The following is an 18,783-nucleotide window of genomic DNA, read 5'->3' as shown; positions in this document are numbered from 1 at the left end:
TTGCAGGCCATGGCATGCACTCTCTCTTTTCTCCCTCTTTCTCAAATAAATAAAAATAATTTTTTTTAAATTCATCAAAAAAGAGGGAAAACAACTGCTTAAAGAGGAGACTCTCCAGTTGAGCTGCCTGCAAGGGATGCAGTGAGCTCCAGGGACTCAGTTTCTGTGAGCTGACACCTGTGCTGGGGTGGGTTTTCTGGTGATGCAGCTGCCTTTGAGTGAAAGCAGCTATGGGGCGGTCGTCATCCAGGATAGGATGAGATTTCTCATGATGTGGCTGCCTTTTGAGTCATCTATTGCTCCTACAAGCAACCTCTTGCCCTACTGTGCAAATAATTCCAATAAACTCATTGGTTCACCAAAAATTATTTGTTTTAGTGCAATCATCATTTAGTCTGTGCCATATCAGGGGAGAAAACATGTGTTCATGTCACCCCAGGAAGGTTTGCCCATGGCAGTTACATAACCCCAGCACTGTGGGAGGCAGATAATTTACATTGCTGGGTCTCGTTGGTCAGCCAGTATAACCAAAAACCTGTCTCGAGTTGAAAAATGGTGGCTGTCGCGGAGCTGAAGTTTTAAAGGACACCTTAGAAAAAAAGGGGGTGTTGGACATTTAAAAGCAAGGATCTGGGCTGAAGTTTTCAACGCCCTGGATGATGACTATGAACCTCGGCCATCTTTGTCTCACGAAAACCTTCTAATTAATGAGTTAATCCGGGAATACGTGGAATTCAACAAATACAAGTACACAACCTCAGTCCTCACAGCAGAATCTGGTCAACCTGTAGTTCCATTGGACAGACAGTTTCTCATCCGTGAACTACACGCCTTTGAAGAATCCAAGGATAGTGCAATGCCACTTTTATATGGGATTTTAGCTCATTTCTTGCATGGCACTAAGGCTGGTATCCAGAACGAGTTTCTGAAAGAGTCGTCACTGCAGCCTACAAACCCACGCCTTGGTCAACCACCCAACAGAAGAGAAGAGACAGGTGGGAGTGTCTGAGGTCCTCCTTTGGCTTCAGCAGTATGTCTGCTCTGAGTATGACCGCGTGAGGAAGAAGAGCAGCGGGTTGAGCACCAGGACTGAGGAGCCTCCTGCCGCTCAGGCTGTGACACAATGACCTCAGAGCCGTGCGTGTGGTCTGACTCGTCATCCCAGTGCCACCAGTGCACACATATCCTCCGCTGCTGTCTGGCTTTGTGCGGATTTGAGTTTCTGCAGAACAGCCCCTGTGTGTTCCTGCACTTGTGAATAAAGACTCACCTGGCTTACTGGAAAGAAAAAAAAAAAAAACCTGTCTCAAGAAAATAAAGCATAAGAATGATGGAGGACACCTGGTATCTTCCTCTGGCCTCCACACATGCGCACGTGGGTTACATGAATTCGCACATACATATGCATGCATACACATAACAAACACACATAGAAATAAAAAACAAAAATGTGATTAGCATTATTTTTCCACATGGAAAGACAAACATTTGGGTTTAGAAGTCTCAACTCTAACTATTCTTTATAAATCTTTACCTGAATAATTTCAACTAATATCCTAAGCACTGGATTCTTTTACACAGACACTGAAGGAGTTAAAAGAGATCACAAAATTAGACTCTCTTGACAGATGTAATTATTTTAAAAATCAGCATAATCAAAGTTCAACTGACTGAAAATGCAGACTGTGGAAATTCAGAGCTACTTAAGTAAACAAAGAATGGAACAGTAATAATATAGCTGCTGCCATTTACTGAATCCTTTCAGTGTCAGGCACTGTGAAATGCAGAAAAGTCCTCACCACAACCAAGAAAGGTCACAGCACCAAGGTGGGGGTGAACCCAAAGCCATGTCACCATGGAGCTTGGACCTCTTTTCCCTATGCAACAAGTTCCATACTAGGCAAATCTGCCTGAGCTCCAGCAGCTTTGTACTGCGGTTGTCTCCCATCTCCCACCCAATGATGCAATCTTGAAGCTAGACTTCATCTCAAAGGAACTAGAAAGGTTGTAATTTACTCAACCCACAAAGAGCTTTAATTGAGCAAATTGCTCCATTGCCAGAGAGCTAGGTAACTATAAAGCCACAGTGACAGGTTCCTCATGGGCAAGGGGGGGGAATTGTTTTGAGATAGTCTTGCCAACTATCCCAAGCTGGCCAGGAACTCACTTGCAATTCACTTGCTCAGACTCAGGGAGTGCTGACATTACAGGGATGTGCCACCATACACATCTGGCTCAAAGAGTACCCACTATAAAATTTCAAATACTTTTTTTTTTTTTTTTTTTTTTTGAGGTAGGGTCTAGCTCAGGCTGACCTGGAATTCACTATGTAGTCTCAGGGTGGCCTTGAACTCACAGTGATCCTCCTACCTCTGCCTCCCAAGTGCTGGGATTAAAGACGTGTGCCACCATGCCCGACTGTTTTTTAAAATCTTTTATTTTTATTTATTTATTTATTTGACAGAGAAAGAGGTAGAAAGAGAAAATGGGTGCGCCAGGTATTAAAGCTACTTCAAACAAACTCCAGACGCTTGCGTCCCCTTGTGCGTCTGGCTAACATGGGTCCTGGGGAATCAAACCTGGGTCCTTTGGCTTTGCACGCAAATGCCTTAACCGCTAAGCCATCCCTCCAGCCCTGTTGTTGTTTTTTTTTTTTTAATAAATTTTTTTTAATTTTTTTTTTTTTTATTTGAGAGCAACAGACACAGAGAGAAAGACAGATAGAGGGGGAGAGAGAATGGGTGCACCAGGGCTTCCAGCCTCTGCAAATGAACTCCAGATGCGTGCGCCCCCTTATGCATCTGGCTAACGTGGGACCTGGGGAACCGAGCCTCGAACCAGGGTCCTTAGGCTTCACAGGCAAGCGCTTAACCGCTAAGCCATCTCTCCAGCCCCTGTTGTTGTTTTTTTAATAGTGTTGGGCTTTGGGCTTAGTGAATAAAGGGCTTGCTGTACAAGTCTGAGGATCTGGGTTTAGATCTCCAGCACCCACTTAAAAATGCCTGGCAGTGGTACACATCTGGAATCTCACTGCTGGAGAGGCAGAAACAAGGATTCTCTGGAGGCCACTGCTAGCTCATCTAGCTGAACTGGTGAGCTCTAGGTTCAGTGAGAGGACCCGTCTCAAAGACTGAGGTTGAAAGCCAGGCATGCTGGCACACGTCTTTAATCCCAGCACTTGGGAGACAGAGATAGGATTGACATGAGTTCGCGGCCACTCTGAGACTACATAGTTTATTCCAGGTCAGCCTGGGCTAGAGTGAGACCTTACCTCAAAAAACCAAAACGATCTTACCTTGAAAAACCAAAAAAAAAAAAACAAAAAACAAAACAAAACAAAAAAAACAACTAAGGTTGAGAGCAACTGTGGAAGACCTCTGTAGTCAATCTCTGGCCTCCACATAGCCATTCACACATGTGCACATGCACATACATACACATGATAAACAAAAGCAGTGTCAGTGTTTAGGGTTGGGGAGGTAGTTCAGTTTGATGAAATGCTTGTCTACCAAGCACAAAGCCTTCACTTTAATCCTGAGCACAGAACAACTGTAATATTAGCACTCAAGAGTGGAGACAAGTGGTTCAGAAGTTCAAACCATCCTAGGCTACATATCTAGTTCAAAGTTAGCCTGGCCTCTATAAGACCTGTCTCAAAGAACAAACAGAAAATCCCACAGTATTTATCAAATGCCACGGATTTCACTAAAAACTTCACAGGAAAAAAAATTAGCAAGCCAGGCATAGTGGCACATGCCTTTAATCCCAGCATTTGGGAGGCAGAGATAGGAGGATCACCATGAGTTCAAAGCCACCCTAAGACTACATAGTGAATTCCAGGTCACCCTGGGCGAGTGAGACCCTACCTTGAAAAAAAAAAAATAGCAGAGAAGGAAACATAAATGACATTTGTTCACCATTATTAAAAAGAGAATCTGTATGTACAGCTTAGTAGCCCTCAAATTTGGAATCAATTCATGTTATGAAAAGAACTCTTTTTCTGACTTGATCATGTGTATTTCTCTAACAGCACAAGTGTAGACATTAGGATAGGTATATCTTTTACTTCCTTGACAGTGCTGTTTCCTAAAGTAGTTCCACTAACACACCCCTGCCAGCTATGCACAGAGGTACTACTACTCAGCACCTTTAAGACTTGGTTTTGCCTGCTTTAACTTAGGTTACAGCATTGTGGTTGCAGTTTACATTGCCTTAGCTATCACAAGGCTGAGCATTTTTCTTATATTTCTTAGACATGTGGGTTTGTTTTTGAGATGGTTATTCCAGAATGGCCTCTTAGTTCATCAGTACACGCAGCATCTTGCTTGTTTTTTCTTTGTACTAAATTATGAATATACTCTCTCCCCTTTCTAAAAGTTTTATTATTTTGCTGTTCATATGTACCATGATCAAGTGTGTAAATGCATATGGGACTATTTATGGACTGCTATGGACTTCATTGACTTATCATTTTAATCTGTTCAGAGACAGTATTACATGCCTTACTTATTAGTGCTTGGTTTCTAACAAAGAAGTTTCCAGCATTTTTTTCTAATTTTTTTAAAGTTTTTTTTTGTTTGTTTTGTTTTTTTGTTTTTTTGAGGTAGGGTCTCACTCTGGTCCAGGCTGACCTGGAATTAACTCTGTCATCTCAGGGTGGCCTTGAACTCATGGCGATCCTCCTACCTCTGCCTCCCGAGTGCAAGGCGTGCGCCACCACACCCGGCTTTTTTTTAAAAGTTTTATTTATTTATTTGAGAGAGTCAGAGACAGACAGAGAGAATGGATGTGCCAGGGCCTCCAACCAATGCACAGGAACTCCAGACACATGTGCTACCTTGTGCATCTGGCTTACATGGGTCCTGGGGGATTGAACCTGGGTCCTTTGGCTTCGCAGGCAAGCACCTTAACCACTAAGCCATCCCTCCAGACCCCCAACTTGTCTTTCAAGAGCAGTTTGCTGTGGCTGGAGGCCCTGGCTTGGCCCATTCTCTCTCTCATACACACACTCTCTCTCTCTTTCTCTCCCTCTATCTCTAATAAATAAATAAAGACTAGTTTGCCTTTTCTTTGACCCATAGCAAAAATTTTAGAACTAGACTACCTAGCTAATGACATTTGTCCATCTAGCTTTTTGTGGGTTTTACTGTGTATATGTATGTATGCATGAATTTAGTTTGAACATGTGGTATGTGTATATGAGTGGTTTATGCACATGCTCCATGAGCTCACCTGCAGCACCTAGAGAACATCGGTTGTCCCTTTCCATCACTCTGTTTTCCCTTGTGACAGTCTCTTACTGACTCGAGAGCTTGTGGTTCACAAGCCCCAGCAATTCTCCAGTCCTGCTCCCCACAGGCCTGGGGTTATAGACATGTGTGGCCATGCCCAGCTGTTTACGTGGATCCTAGAGATTCAAGCTCGAATGGTGTCAGGCCCCTCATGTTTGTGCAGGAACCACACATAACCACAGCCATCTCACCAGCCAAGCCTACATACTTTAAAAATTTTTATGGGAACTATACTGAAACTGTAAGTTTCCAGAAGACTGATATCTTTACAACAGTGACTATCCAGTCCTTGAGTTCTCTTTTTATATTTATATTTATTTTTTTAATATCTACTTGAGAGAGAGAGAGAATGGTGTACCAGGGCCTTCTGCCTCTACAAACTAACTGCATACAAATGCACCACTTCATGCATCTGGCTTTACATGGGTACCAGGGAATCAAAAGCAGGCCATCAGGCTTTGCAAGCAAATGACTTTATGGCTGAGCTATCCCCCTAACCTCAGTCCTTGAGTTCTTATGCTTTGGTTTTATTCAAAGCCACTCTATAAAGTTTAGGGGCTGGAGAGATGGCTTAGTGGTTGAGGCACTTGCCTGTGAAGCCTAAGGACTTGGGTTCAATATCCAGAACCTACATAAACCAGATGCACATGATGGTGCATGCATCTGAAGTTGTTCGCAGGGACTAGGGGCCCTGGCATACCCATTCTCCTTAATAAGTAAAAATAAAATATTTAAGAAATTATTTAGTTTTGATTTTTTTTCTGTAAAATTCCATATATATTTTGTAAAACCTAAATGTATCTGATAAGATTGTAGCTCAATAGGGGAGGGCTTAAATAACAGGTGTGAAAGCCATTCATTTAATCCACAGCCCCCTACCCCATACACACTGTATAAATGTTAGAAACCATGATCTGAAGAGGGTATTTTTTATTTAATTTTATTTATTTAAGAGAGATAGAAAGAAAAAGAAAAAGGCCTGGAGAGAAGGATTAGCAGTTAAGGCACTTGTCTGCGAAGCCAAAGGACCCAGGTTTGATTCCCCAGGACCCATGTAAGCCAGATGCACATTCACTGCCCTGGCATACCCATTCTCTCTCTCTCCTTCCCTCTCTATTTTTTTTTTAAAGCACCAAGGTCTCTAGCTACTGCAAATGAACTTCAGACACATGTGCCACTTTGTAGCTTATATAGATCCTGAGGAATCAAACCTGGGTCCTTAGGCTTCACAGGCAAGCGCCTTAACTACTAAGCCATCTCTCCAGCCCCTGAAAAAAAAAGGTATTCTGTAAAAGTGTATAAAATATACATTTTGAAGCCAGGCATGGTGACACATGCCTTTAATCCCAGCACTCAGGAGGCAGAGGTAAGAGGATTGCTATGAGTTTGAGGCCACCTTGAGACTACAGAATTCCAGATCAGCCTCTAGAAAACCAAGTGTGTGTGTATATGTACGATCACACACATACATACATACATTTTGTGGGTTAGGGAAATGGCTCAGTGATTAAAAGCACTTGCTTGCAAAGCCTACAGACCCAGTATCAATTCCCCAGGGCCCACATAAACCCAGATGCATGTGGCACATCATCTGGAGTTCACTTTCGGTGGCAAGAGATCCAAGCACACCCTTTCTCTCTCAAATAAGTTTAAAAATACATTTTATATGTGAGAAAGATACCTAGTGCTATTGGTTAAATGTCTCCTAAAGGCCCATGTGATAAGGCTTGGTCTCTAGCATTGTGCTACTGAAAGGTGGTGAAAACACAGAGCCTAATGGAAGGTCTGGAGGTGGGGGGAGGGGTTCCCTTGAGGAGAATTGTGGGATACTGGATTCTTCTTTTTCTTCCCAGTTATGAGATAAGTGGGGTTAGCTCAACCAATGTAATCCCACCATAATTTTCTGCCTCATCATTGGCCAAAAAGCAAGAGGGCTGGTTGATCCAGGATCAGAACCTTAAAATTGTAAACCAAAATGAATCTTTTCTCTTTGTGAGTTTATTATCTCAGCTATTTCTTCTAGTGCTGGAAAGCTAAGTGACCCAACTAGAGCCTGGGATAAGTATATATTAACATGAATCTCGCTGTCTTAAAACTTTTAAGTGAAATAAAGTCAATCAAAGCAGAATGACGACTACATAATTTTTTTTTTCAAGGTAGGATGTCACTCTAGCCCAGGCTGACCTGGAATTCTATATGGAGTCTCAGGGTGGCCTCGAACTCATGGCGATCCTCCTACCTCTGCCTCCCGAGTGCTGGGATTAAAGGCGTGCGCCACCACGCCTGGCTACTACATAATTTCATTTTGAATGTTGAATTTCTGTTTTGCTGCTATCTTGCTTCAATAGCTTTAAAGTACTTGAAAGAGCTTGCAAGTTGTATATAAAAGTATCCCAACCATGATCAGTCAAAACCTATCAAAGCAGAAATCCAGAGGTAATAGAGAGCTCAACACCAACTAAATCAGACTGCTAACAGGCCTGCCATAGCTCACGGAACAGTGTGGAAGAGGGCATGGAAAGATTGTTAAGCCACAATGGGTAGGAATACCCTGAGGCATGGTCCCCTGCTACCCCACAGGGACTGACTGAGGCCTTCATGACCCCACAGTGAACCTAACAACCCCAATGAGGGCCACAGGGTAACGGGAACAGGGGCAAGGGAATAAAAGTATAATCTGAGGCTGGAGAAATGGCTTAAAGCACTTGCCTACAAAACCTAAGGACCCAGGTTCAATTCCCCAGGACACATATAATCAAGATGCGTAAGGTGGTGCACGCTTCTGGAGTTCATTTGCAGGTACTGGAGGTCCCTAAAATAAGAATCTGTAGTCTTGCCACATGATGCTCTCCCATGTATTCTAATACAATACAAAGGCCATTACCAATGCCAGTGCCATGCTTTTGTGCCCATGACACCACCAACTAAGTGAATTCCAGGTCAGCCTTGGCTAGAGCGAGACCCTACCCCCCCAAAAAAAAAGAGAAAGAAAGAACGAACAAATGAACAAACGAACGAACAAACTAACGAACAAGTGGGCATGTACCAAGGCCTGGATTTTAACTCCAGCACTTCAAAATATTAAAGAGAAAGAGACTAAAAAGAGAGAAAAAAGAAATTATGAGAAGAAAAGTATTTATGGATCAGAAAAAAGACCTGTTTTTCCAAGAAGGAAAGTCCAACCCAGGTAAACAATTACTAAAGTGCTTGGTTGTTGTTGAGCCCTTTGTACTAAGTATTTTGGAAACTGATTGACAAGCATCATTGTAATAATCTATGGGACTGGTACTACTACTACTCCTGCTAATAACTGAAGACCTGGTAAAAGTTAATAAGGAAATAAATGCTTAGAGAAGCTTCCTCAAGATCACAGACAGAAAGCTGAACAGCAATGAATTCATATTCCTTTGCCCCCAGAATCCCTGGTGCTAAACACTGTACCATATCAAACTTCTGCACAGGGTAGGAAAAAAAATGTATCTACAAAAATAGCCAGGCGTGGTGGCGCACGCCTTTAATCTCAGCACTCGGGAGGCAGAGGTGGGAGGACTGCCATGAGTTCAAGGCCACCCTGAGATGACAGAGTTAATTCCAGGTCAGCCTGGACCAGAGTGAGACCCTACCTCAAAAAACCAAAATAATAATAATAATAATAAATAATACAAAAATAAAAAATAAAAATAAATAAATTAGGGGCTGGGTTGAAAGGCCCAAGAATTCAGAAGCTCAGAAATACTATCACGCTCCAAGGGGAGCTTAAGCGGGCCCCTGCATACCTCAAACTCCAGGCTTTACTCTCTGTTGGAAGCAAGTAAAGAATCCCTCTTCTCATTATATCAGAGCCCACTCCTAATATAAAACTAGGTAAAAGGGCATGAGATAGCCCTCAAGGATGGGAAATGAGTAATGAAGTGAACCACTTATTTGGTTTCTGTAAATAGCCTGCACTATAAGCCCTACACTATAAGCCTTAATAGCCCACACTGTTAGCCTTAGTAGCTTGCACCATAAGCTGTAACAGCCTGCCTCAGACCACCAAGGTCACAGGAGGCTGATACCATACTCTGCTACCCCCACCTAAGGAATTGCACAAAGGCTGACCTCCAAGGTCATAGGAGACTGGTACCACACTCTGCTACTCCCACCCAAGGACCTGCGCAAATGCTGACCACCAAGGTCATAAACTAATTGGCTTAGAAACTATGGGGTGGCACCAACTGACTGGCTAACACCCTGCGGGGCTCCTAATATTAGAAAATGATTGGTCTAAGGCACAGGCTTTGTTAGAAACCCTATAAAAACTGTCCTGTTCCTGCATTCGGGGCTCTGCAGTCCTCTACCCCTGTGCGGTGTACGACTGTGGGCCCCAGCGCGCTTGGAATAAAATCCTCTTGCAGTTTGCATCAAGAGCGCTTCTCGTGAGTGATTTGGGGTGTCGCCTTATCTAGGCAGAGTGTGGGGGCCCCCTGCGGGGGTTTTTTCCTACAGGGTGTGGTGGTGGACACCTTTAATCCCAGCACTCAGGAGGCAGAGGTAGGAGGATCACTGTGAGTTCAGTGCCACCCTGAGACTATGGAGTGAATTTCAGATCAGCCTGAACTACAGTGAAACCCTACCTTGAAAAACCAAAAAAAAAAAAAAGTGTGTGAATCACAGCAATAGAAATGGAACAACAGGGTGCAGTCAACAATTAAGTGTTATTACTGATAGGAATTGGAATTGGTGTTGGATTAAATGATGATAATGAAAAAAAGAAAAGAAAACAGGAAGACCAAAAAAAAGTTAAGTAATTCAGTAAATTAGGGCTAAATTTTCAAATCTTTGAATAAAATTAACTGTATTTGACCTAATTATGCTTTACTTAACTGTCTATTCAACATATTGTCATTTCATCATTTTAAATATTGAGATTTTTTTTTTCATACTGAATCTCAAAATCTATTGCATATATTTCACACTAGCCAGAATTCAAATGCTCAATAGCCACAGGTGACCACCTGGACTACTACACAATACTAAGGGATTACAGCAGGAGAGGCTGTGAGTTCCCAACATCAGTCAGACCCTGAAGCTGAAGGACACAAGGAGAAAGGGAAGCTTTTAGCTCCAACATAAACTGAAACAAGCAATCACAGATTCCATCAGACAGTAACCTCTGGCAATACTTATTTAGTGTCAAAGCCCTGAGCAGTGTTGATTTTTTTTTTAATCTGAGGCGATAGAGAGAATGGGCATGCCAGGGCCTCTAGCCCTTGCAAACAAACTCCAGAAACATGTGCCACCTTGTGCAGCTGGTTTATGTGGGTCCTGGGGAATTGAACCTAGGTCCTTAGGCTTCACAGGCAAATGCCTTAACTACTAAGCCATCTCTCCAGCCCCAGTGTTGATTTTATAACTCTTTTCAGCACTTTGTTGTTGTTGCTGTTTTTTGAAGTACTATCACCCTCGAGCCCAGGCTGACCTTGAACTCCTACTTCAGTCTCCCCAATGCTGTGATCAAAGGCATGTGCTAGCTTCTTTAGCACATTATAACTAGCCTTGCTATTGTAATTCAGGACTATTCATAGCCTCCCTCTGCAGCTCCTCATGCATACAACCCCTCAAAAACTGTTTCAAAAAAGAACCTATTGGTGGAATTTCAAAGGGGAAAGTGGGGGGGGGGTATTACCATGGGATATTTTTTATAGTCATGGAAAATGTTAATAAAAATTGAGAAAAAAGAAAAGAACCTATTGGGCTGGACATGGTGGCGCATGCCTTTAATCCCAGCACTCCAGAGGCAGAGGTAGGAAGATCACCATGAGTTCAAGGCTACCCTGAGACTACATAGTTAATTCCAGATCACCTTGGACCACAGTGAGACCATACCTAGAAAAACAAAAAAGAAAAAAAGAAAAGAAAAAAGAAAGAACATACTTCCAGGAGCTTTTACAACCACAAAATAAAAACCTACATAGATATGAGCAATGGAAAGACCAAAGTTTTTAGAAAGAGACAGGAAAAAGTGTATTAGAACTAATAGCAAAGTGCAAGGTCACAAAGTTACAGGAAATAAACTGGAGCACATCAGTTCAGAAGGCTCCATACCAGTTTTGAATCAGTAATATAACCTTCTTCAATCACTTAAAACTTTTATTAACCAGTGATTCAACTAAACCATGCAAACAGTTTAGTGCCAGCGTGAGGAAAGTGTGTTTAGTAAGGAAAATAATGAGGTCAGGAAAAGCTTCCCATTCATCTTCCTGCTCTTGCCCTATGCCACAGGAGAATGACAAAACTACTCTGCAAAAATTTGGTGGACACAAAAGTTTTCCCCACTGATCTAAAAGGAGTTAGGGGAAGAGATGGTGGAGACCAGGGGGTGGGAAGAGGGTTAATCAAAATTAAAGATGTCAGGCTGGAGAAATGGCTTATCAGTTAAACACTTGCCTGTGAAGCCTAAGGACCCCAGCTCAAGGCTCCATTCCCCAGGACCCACGTAAGCCAGATGCACAAGGTGGCACATGCATCTGAAGTTCATCTGCAGTGGCTAGAGGACCTGGCATACCCATTCTCTCTCTCTCTCTTTATCTGCCTTTTTCTCTCTGTCTCTCTCAAATAAATAAAAATTAAGCAAAAAAATTAAAAAATGAAAGATGTGATAAATAAGCCATATGGAAACCTACTTTTCTATTTTTCTTTCAAGTATTTTGAGATAAGGTACACTCTAGCCCAGGTTGATCTGGAACTGACTGTCTAGTTCCTGGCTGGCTTTGAACTCACGGTGACCCTCCTACTGGATTAAAGGTGTGCACCACCATGTCCAGCTTGAAACCTAAAAATTACATTTAAAAAATATATAGTATGGGCAAAGTACCCTGTGGGGGTGGATACTGCTGTGCCCACAAGCCATATATTGTTACAAAAAATTTCAGTGCCTGGAATTGGATGCCTTCCAGTGAGTTGATCAGAGAGGTAGGTCCCTGATGCCCTCAAAACAATACAGGCTATTGCCAAAACTCTGGATTGTCCCCCAGAACTAGATGGCAAGACTCTACTGCTGAAGACACGACTCAGTGGGACTGCAAGACACTAAGAAATCAAGCTGGAGCGGAGATAGAAGTTTTTTCCCTGTTGACTACCTGTCATGGTGCTAGGCATGTCTGTTATGAGGGAAACCAAGTGTTTTCTGATTGTATTTGAGGATCCCTCCGTAAGAGGGAATTCCTGCCTGGTACTGAAAACCTAATCAAAAGCCTCTGGCATAGCCAGGCATGGTAGTACATATCTTTATCCTAGCACTTGGAGAAAGAGTTGGACCACTGTGAGTTCGAGGCCACCTGGAGATTACATAGTGAATTTCAAGTCAGCCTAGGCTAGAGCAGCAAGACCCTACCTCAAAAAATAAAAACAAAAAAAACTAGCTGGGGATGTCATAAGCTCTAGGAGGGAAGCTACCACAGTTGTGTGACTAAATGGATATATTACATCCACCAAACTGCCCTCCTAAGTACTTTTTTTAACATATATTTTATTTATTTATTTGAGAGAAAGAGGCGGGGGGGGGGGGGGAGAATGGGCACGCCAGGGCCTCCGGCCACCGCAAACAAACTCCAGATTCATGCACCCCCTTGCTTACATGGGTCCTGGAGAGTCGAACCAGCATCTGTTGGCTTTGTAGGCAAACACCTTAACCGCTAAACCATCTCTCCAGCCCTTAAAATACTTTTATGTTACTCTCACTTTCCTTCGACAAGATTCCCTTTTCAGATGGCAATGACCACTGCAGAGACCTAATCAAACTGCTAAGAAGTGACAACACTGAGACATCTGTGTTAGACCCAAATCTCACTGTGGTGGCTTGACTCAGGTGTCCCCAATAAATTTAGGTGTTCTGAATGCTAGATTTCCCAGTTGATGGAGATTTGGGAACTAACACTCCTAGAGGCAGAGTATTGTTGGGGCTGGGCTTATGGATATTATAGCCAGTTTCCCCAAGCCAGCTTTGGCACACTCTCCTGTTGCTATTGTCTACCTTATGTTGGCCAGGGGTGATGTCCACCTCTGCTCACGCCATCATTTTCCCTGCCATCGTAGAGCTTCCCCTCAAGTCTGTAAGCCAAAATAAACCTTCCCCCACTCCCAAAAGCTGCTCTTGGTCTGGTGATTTCTGACAGCAATGCAAACCTAACTGCAACAGTAATTTTGTACCAAGGAGTGTGTCATTTGCTGCTAGTCACCAGACTGTGTGGCTTTCACCTTTTGGAGTTGATTTTCAAGAGGAATGTGGAAGGATTTGAAACCTTGACCTAAGAGAAGTCTTGTAGTGCCCTAAGTACAGCTTGATGGGCTATTCTGGTCAGAGTTGAACCTGAATGTAATAAGAACTATGGACTGTGAGGTCTAGCTTGTAAGGGTGAGGAAGAGCTACAAGCAGTTTGTCTGAGAGGCTTGCTGTTATGACCATGTCCTCAGAGGTTGTGCAAAGTTGCTTTGCAAAGAAACAGACTGATGTGAACAGAGGGATATGGCACAGAAAAAAAATGAAATCTTTGAACTGAAACTGTTGCCCATTCAGCTGCAATTGAGATTACAACCTTTGAGATTGGGCCAGCTGACCTGCACTGGGACAAAAGGAAAATTGTAGACTCTTTTGAAGGGGCCTGAATGCTCAAGGAGTGTCTTGTTCTTCAGTCTGCTTTACTCCCCCCTGAATTAACAAATTGGCATTCTAGCTGGTATTATGGAGTATTAAAAAAAATACAGGCCGGGCATGGTGGCACACGCCTTTAATCCCAGCACTCGTGAGGCAGAGGTAGGAGGATCTTCGAGAGTTCGAGGCCACCCTGAAACTACATAGTGAATTCCAGGTCAGCCTGAGTCAGAGTGAGATCCTACCTCGAAAAAAAAACAACAACAACAACAACAACAAAAAAAAAAAAATACAGCAAAGAGAGGATCACTGAATATTCAACAGTCTTGTGTTTTAGAAACGGACATGGACAGTATGAAGCAGGTTTGCTGGATGTTTGCAGGAGACCCATGGAGCTGTGAGAATGGAATGTGGGTTGCAGTGGAGACCTAGTGGAGATGACAGGACAAGATGGCTGCTAAGGAAAGCTGCCCACCTAGATGAAGTTGTCCAGGACTGTGAGTAGCCTAGCTGGAGCGGGCAGAATTGAAACTCCAGAGAATTGTTGCTGGTTAGAATTATGAGACTTGGCACTGACTATAGAGTTGTTGGACTTACAGCTACAGTTTGATGCTTGCCTTGTTTAAATCTTATATTGGTTGAATATTTCTTTGCTATGTCAAGTGCCATTTTTTGCAGTGTAAGTGCTTATTCTGTGCCATTAAGGGTTTTTTTTTAATATGTCTCAGTTAAAAGACCTTGAATTATGGGGATGTTTGAACATCACTGGGATTGATAAAAACTATGGGGACTTTTATTTTCTATTTTATTTGAGAGTAACAGAGAGAATGGGCGCACCAGGGCCTCCAGCCACTGCAAATGCACTCCAGATGTATGCACCACCTTGTGCATCTGGCTTATGTGGGTCCTGAGGAGAGCCTTGAACAGGAGTCCTTAAACTTCGCAGGCAAGTGCTTAACCGCTAAGCCATTTCTCCAGCTCTATGGGAACTTTTTTTTTTTTTTTTTTTTTTTTTTCAAGGTAGGGTCTCACTCTGGCTCAGGCTGACCTGGAATTCACTATGTAGTCTCAGGGTGGCCTCGAACTCTCGGTGATCCTCCTATCTCTGCCTCCTGAGTGCTGGGAGGCGTGCACCACCACGCCCCACCCTTCTATGGGGACTTTTTAAGTTGGCTAAATGCATTGCATTTTACATCATGTATGGTTTATCAATTTATGGGGATCAGGGGTGGAATGTGGTGGTTTGACTCAGATGTCCCCCATAAACTTAAATGTTCTGAATACTAGGTTCCCAGCTAATGGAGATTTGGGAATTAATGCTTCTTGAAGGCAGAGTATTATTCAGGCAGGCTTATGGGTTTTATAGCCAGTTTCCCCTTGCCAGTATTTGACACACTCTCCTGTTGCTATTGTCCACCTGCTCATGCCATTGTTTCCCCTGCCATAATGGAGCATCCCCTGGAGTCCTTATGCCAAAATAAACCTTTTTCCAAAAGCTGCTCTTGGTTAGGTGATTTTGAAAGGCCCAAGAATTCAGAAGCCCAGAAATACTATCACGCTCCAAAGGGAGCTTAAGCGGGCCCCTGCATACCTCAAACTCCAGGCTTTACTCTCTGTTGGAAGCAAGTAAAGAATCCCTCTTCTCATTATATCAGAGCCCGCTCCTAATATAAAACTAGGTAAAAAGGGCATGAGATAGCCCTCAAGGATGGGAAATGAGTAATGAAGTGAACCACCAAGATCATAGGAGACTGATACCACACTCTGCTACTCCCACCCAAGGACCTGCGAAAATGCTGACCACCAAGGCCATAAGAGAATGATTGGTCCACGAGGGGCATGAACAAATTAAACTAATTGGCTTAGAAACTATGGGGTGGCACAAACTGACTGGCTCGCACCCCGCGGGCTCCTGATGTTGAAAAAATGATTGGTCTAATGCACAGGCTTTGTTAGAAACCCGATAAAAACTGTCCTGTTCCTGCATTCGGGGCTCTGCAGTCCTCTACCCCTGTGTGGTGTACGACTGTGGGCCCCAGCACACTTGGAATAAAATCCTCTTGCAGTTTGTATCAAGACCGCTTCTCGTGAGTGATTTGGGGTGTCGCCATATCCCGGCAGAGCGTGGGGTCCCCCTCCTGGGGTTCCTTCAAATTTTGCCAGCAATGTGAACCTGACTGCAACACTCATGGACCATTTCAGAGGAGATGGTGGAAAGAATTTAAGGGTCAAAGGAAGAGGAGTGTTTTGCAATACTGTCTTCCAGACATCAAGTGGCTGATGCCCTACACAAGACCTGCATGGATCCTAGGGTGGTCTTGAATTCATAATGATCCATCCTCTTGACTCTGCGTCCTGAGTGCTGGTACTCCCAGCATTTGAGAGAAAGAAGCAAAAGATTGCTACAATCCAAGGCCAGCTTGGGCTATAAAGTCAGATCCTGTATCACAATAAATAACAATTAAATGGGGGGAAAAAAAGCAGGCGTGGTGGCACACGCCTCTAATACAGCACTGGGGAGGGATAGGAGGATTTTCAAGAGTTCAAGGCCAACCTGAGACTACATAGTGAATTCCAGGACAGCCTGAGCTAGAGACAGTACCTGTGAAACCAAAATAGAAAAGGAAGACCTGCATAATAGGGGTTGGAAAGAAGAATCAGTGGAGGGGGAAAGAAAAGGATGGTGAGAGGGAGTTATGACCATGATATATTGTCTCTGTCTGGAGGTTGGCAATAGTTAAAAATACTGCTTTCATAGAGCTTACAGCAGTGAGAGGTAAAAAGGTCATAAAGAGGCCACAGCCGTGAGCAATTTTGCGTTTAATGAAAAATAAGTTCTAATGAGTTTAAAGGCTCATGGGAGATAGGTAAACAAGATTTGAACAGTGAAAGAACAAGGGAATCAGCTGGGTAGGTCCCATCGATGGCAGCTCAAAGTCACCTCTCTTCCCTCCCCTTGCTCAAGTACAGATTGATTGATAATGGTCTGAAATCCAATTAGGCCATTGCAAGGCGGCACCAAAATTCAGCAGCGTTCGTGTGCCTCCCGGGCAGACGGCGACTCTTCCGTTTTACCAAGTACAGCAACTAATACCTGGCTACAGACTATTTTAAATGGTTACAGACTTAATGCAAGTTCCCAGCTCTCATCCACCGCTTCCCAAAAGGCCACTGGCCTGCAGTCTCTGCACTGGCCCGGGCGCAGGCTGCCAGCCGCGGGTCGGGGAGCAGGGCCTGGACCTCCGGCACCCGACCGACCCGCCAGAGTCATCCCCACACCTCGCAGGCGGGGCCTCGCAACCCGGGCGACGCCAACTAGCGAGCCCACGCCAGACCCCGGCTATCCTCGGCAGGTGGGCGCACGGCCACCGCACACAAAGCTGGGCGCCCCGGGCCGCAGGGCTGGGCCCCGCCCGCCCGCGGATGGCCAGGCGAAGCGCGCTCCGCCGCCCGCCACACCCCGCGCGCCCGACCGCCCAACCGCCGGGGCCGCCCGATCGCGCAGGCAACCCAACCGCCGTCCCGGCCCAACCAACGCGGGCAGGGGAGGAGAGGTGCGCCGGGCCGTCGGGTCCGGAGGGGAAGGTCGCAGGCGGGGAAGGCAGGGGCGAGCAAGCGCGCGAGCAGGCCGGGGCTCAGCGCCGGGAGAGCCCGCTGGAGGGAACTTTGCCCCTTTCCCCTTAGAAGGTGCGGATGGTTTGACCCCCCACCCCGAGCGAAGTGCCTTGTCCCAGCCCCGGCTGGACTGTACCATCGGGCGGTGCCGCCGGGATTTCTCCCCCACCACCACCATCAATTCCCCCCCACACCCGGGTCCGCGGTCGGTTGGCCCCGGCCAGGCTCTCAGACGCGGAAAGAGCTGGGCGCCATTTTGGGTGGGACTAAGCAAAGACGAAACACCCTCCCAGTCGATGGGGTGCTCTGGACCCCGGCTTATCCGGTTCCCTTAATCCGTTAGGTACTTACACGACGTTGGGTGAGGGGAGCTGGAAGATCAGCAGGTCCCCGATCTTCTCTCCCTAGGGGTGATGGAAATCAACCCCCCCCGCCGCCTCCAGGTGGTTCTTCCCGCCGCAGAGTGGGAGCAGCATAAAAGGCGGGGTCTCATTAGCATAATCTGCCCGGCAACCTGATCTTGGTGTTATGTGATTGGTTAAACTTTGTAAGCTCCATGCTGTACCTAGAGACCAAAAACGTTGAGCCAAACTGACAGGCCCAGATTTAAGAGTCATAACGAAAATCCCGAGAAGCCAATTCAGTTCGCAGAGAAGCCAAAAGGAGATTCACACAATAGCCCAATGATTGAAGTTCTCTTTATTTCGTGCTGTGCTGTTCATGCAAAATCCAATCGAAGAGCGGGTCTCTGGCGGCGTTTGTACTCTAAGCCAATCAGGAAAGCCGACTCTTTGCATTCAGGGTCAAGGCCTCTCTTAAGGCCCCCGGAGCGGAAGTGGAGGGAAACTCGGGCGTCCCTAGGTGTCCACATTGGAATGGCCCAGGGTCCTGGGAAGTCACTGGAGGAGTGTTGAGACGTTCTTCTGTGCATCCTGCACAGACTTGCATCTGAGCTGGTGTATGAGCAGGTGTATGTGCGAAAAGAGCAAGCGGCCTACCCCGGGGCCTTGGCGTCTAGTAACTGGGTGCGACCCGCGAGCCCAGGCACACTCCATCAGTCTTCTGACCCATGAGATCCTGCCTGTCCAGGCCTTGCCTGTCCTTGGAGAGCCTTCACTGCTATCTTGTCCTCTTCACCTTTTTGGAAAAGGAAAGGATTTCCTAGAAATATTAAGAAGCATAATAACAGGCTGGGGATGTGGCTCAATAAGTAACAGCCTAACACGCACTAAGCCCTGGATTCAA

The 18,783-nt window shown here is 45.0% G+C and overlaps 1 protein-coding gene and 1 pseudogene across 2 annotated transcripts in view; one reads left to right on the top strand and one right to left on the bottom strand.

Moving 5' to 3' along the window:
- Positions 1–18,168, bottom strand: part of Prdm10 (PR/SET domain 10) — a 150,386-nt gene extending 132,218 nt beyond the window's left edge. For both annotated transcript variants that reach the window (XM_045145074.1, XM_045145075.1), the window contains exon 1: positions 17,890–18,168. The gene's annotated coding sequence lies outside the window, so the exon portion shown is untranslated. The remainder of the gene's footprint in view (positions 1–17,889) is intronic.
- Positions 203–1,089, top strand: LOC101593423 (annotated as a pseudogene).
- Positions 18,169–18,783: the final 615 nt, after the last annotated feature.

This window comes from Jaculus jaculus, chromosome 3 (assembly GCF_020740685.1).
Source record: "Jaculus jaculus isolate mJacJac1 chromosome 3, mJacJac1.mat.Y.cur, whole genome shotgun sequence".
In the NCBI taxonomy this organism is placed as follows: domain Eukaryota; kingdom Metazoa; phylum Chordata; class Mammalia; order Rodentia; family Dipodidae; genus Jaculus; species Jaculus jaculus.
This window is presented reverse-complemented; position numbering and strand designations above follow the sequence as displayed.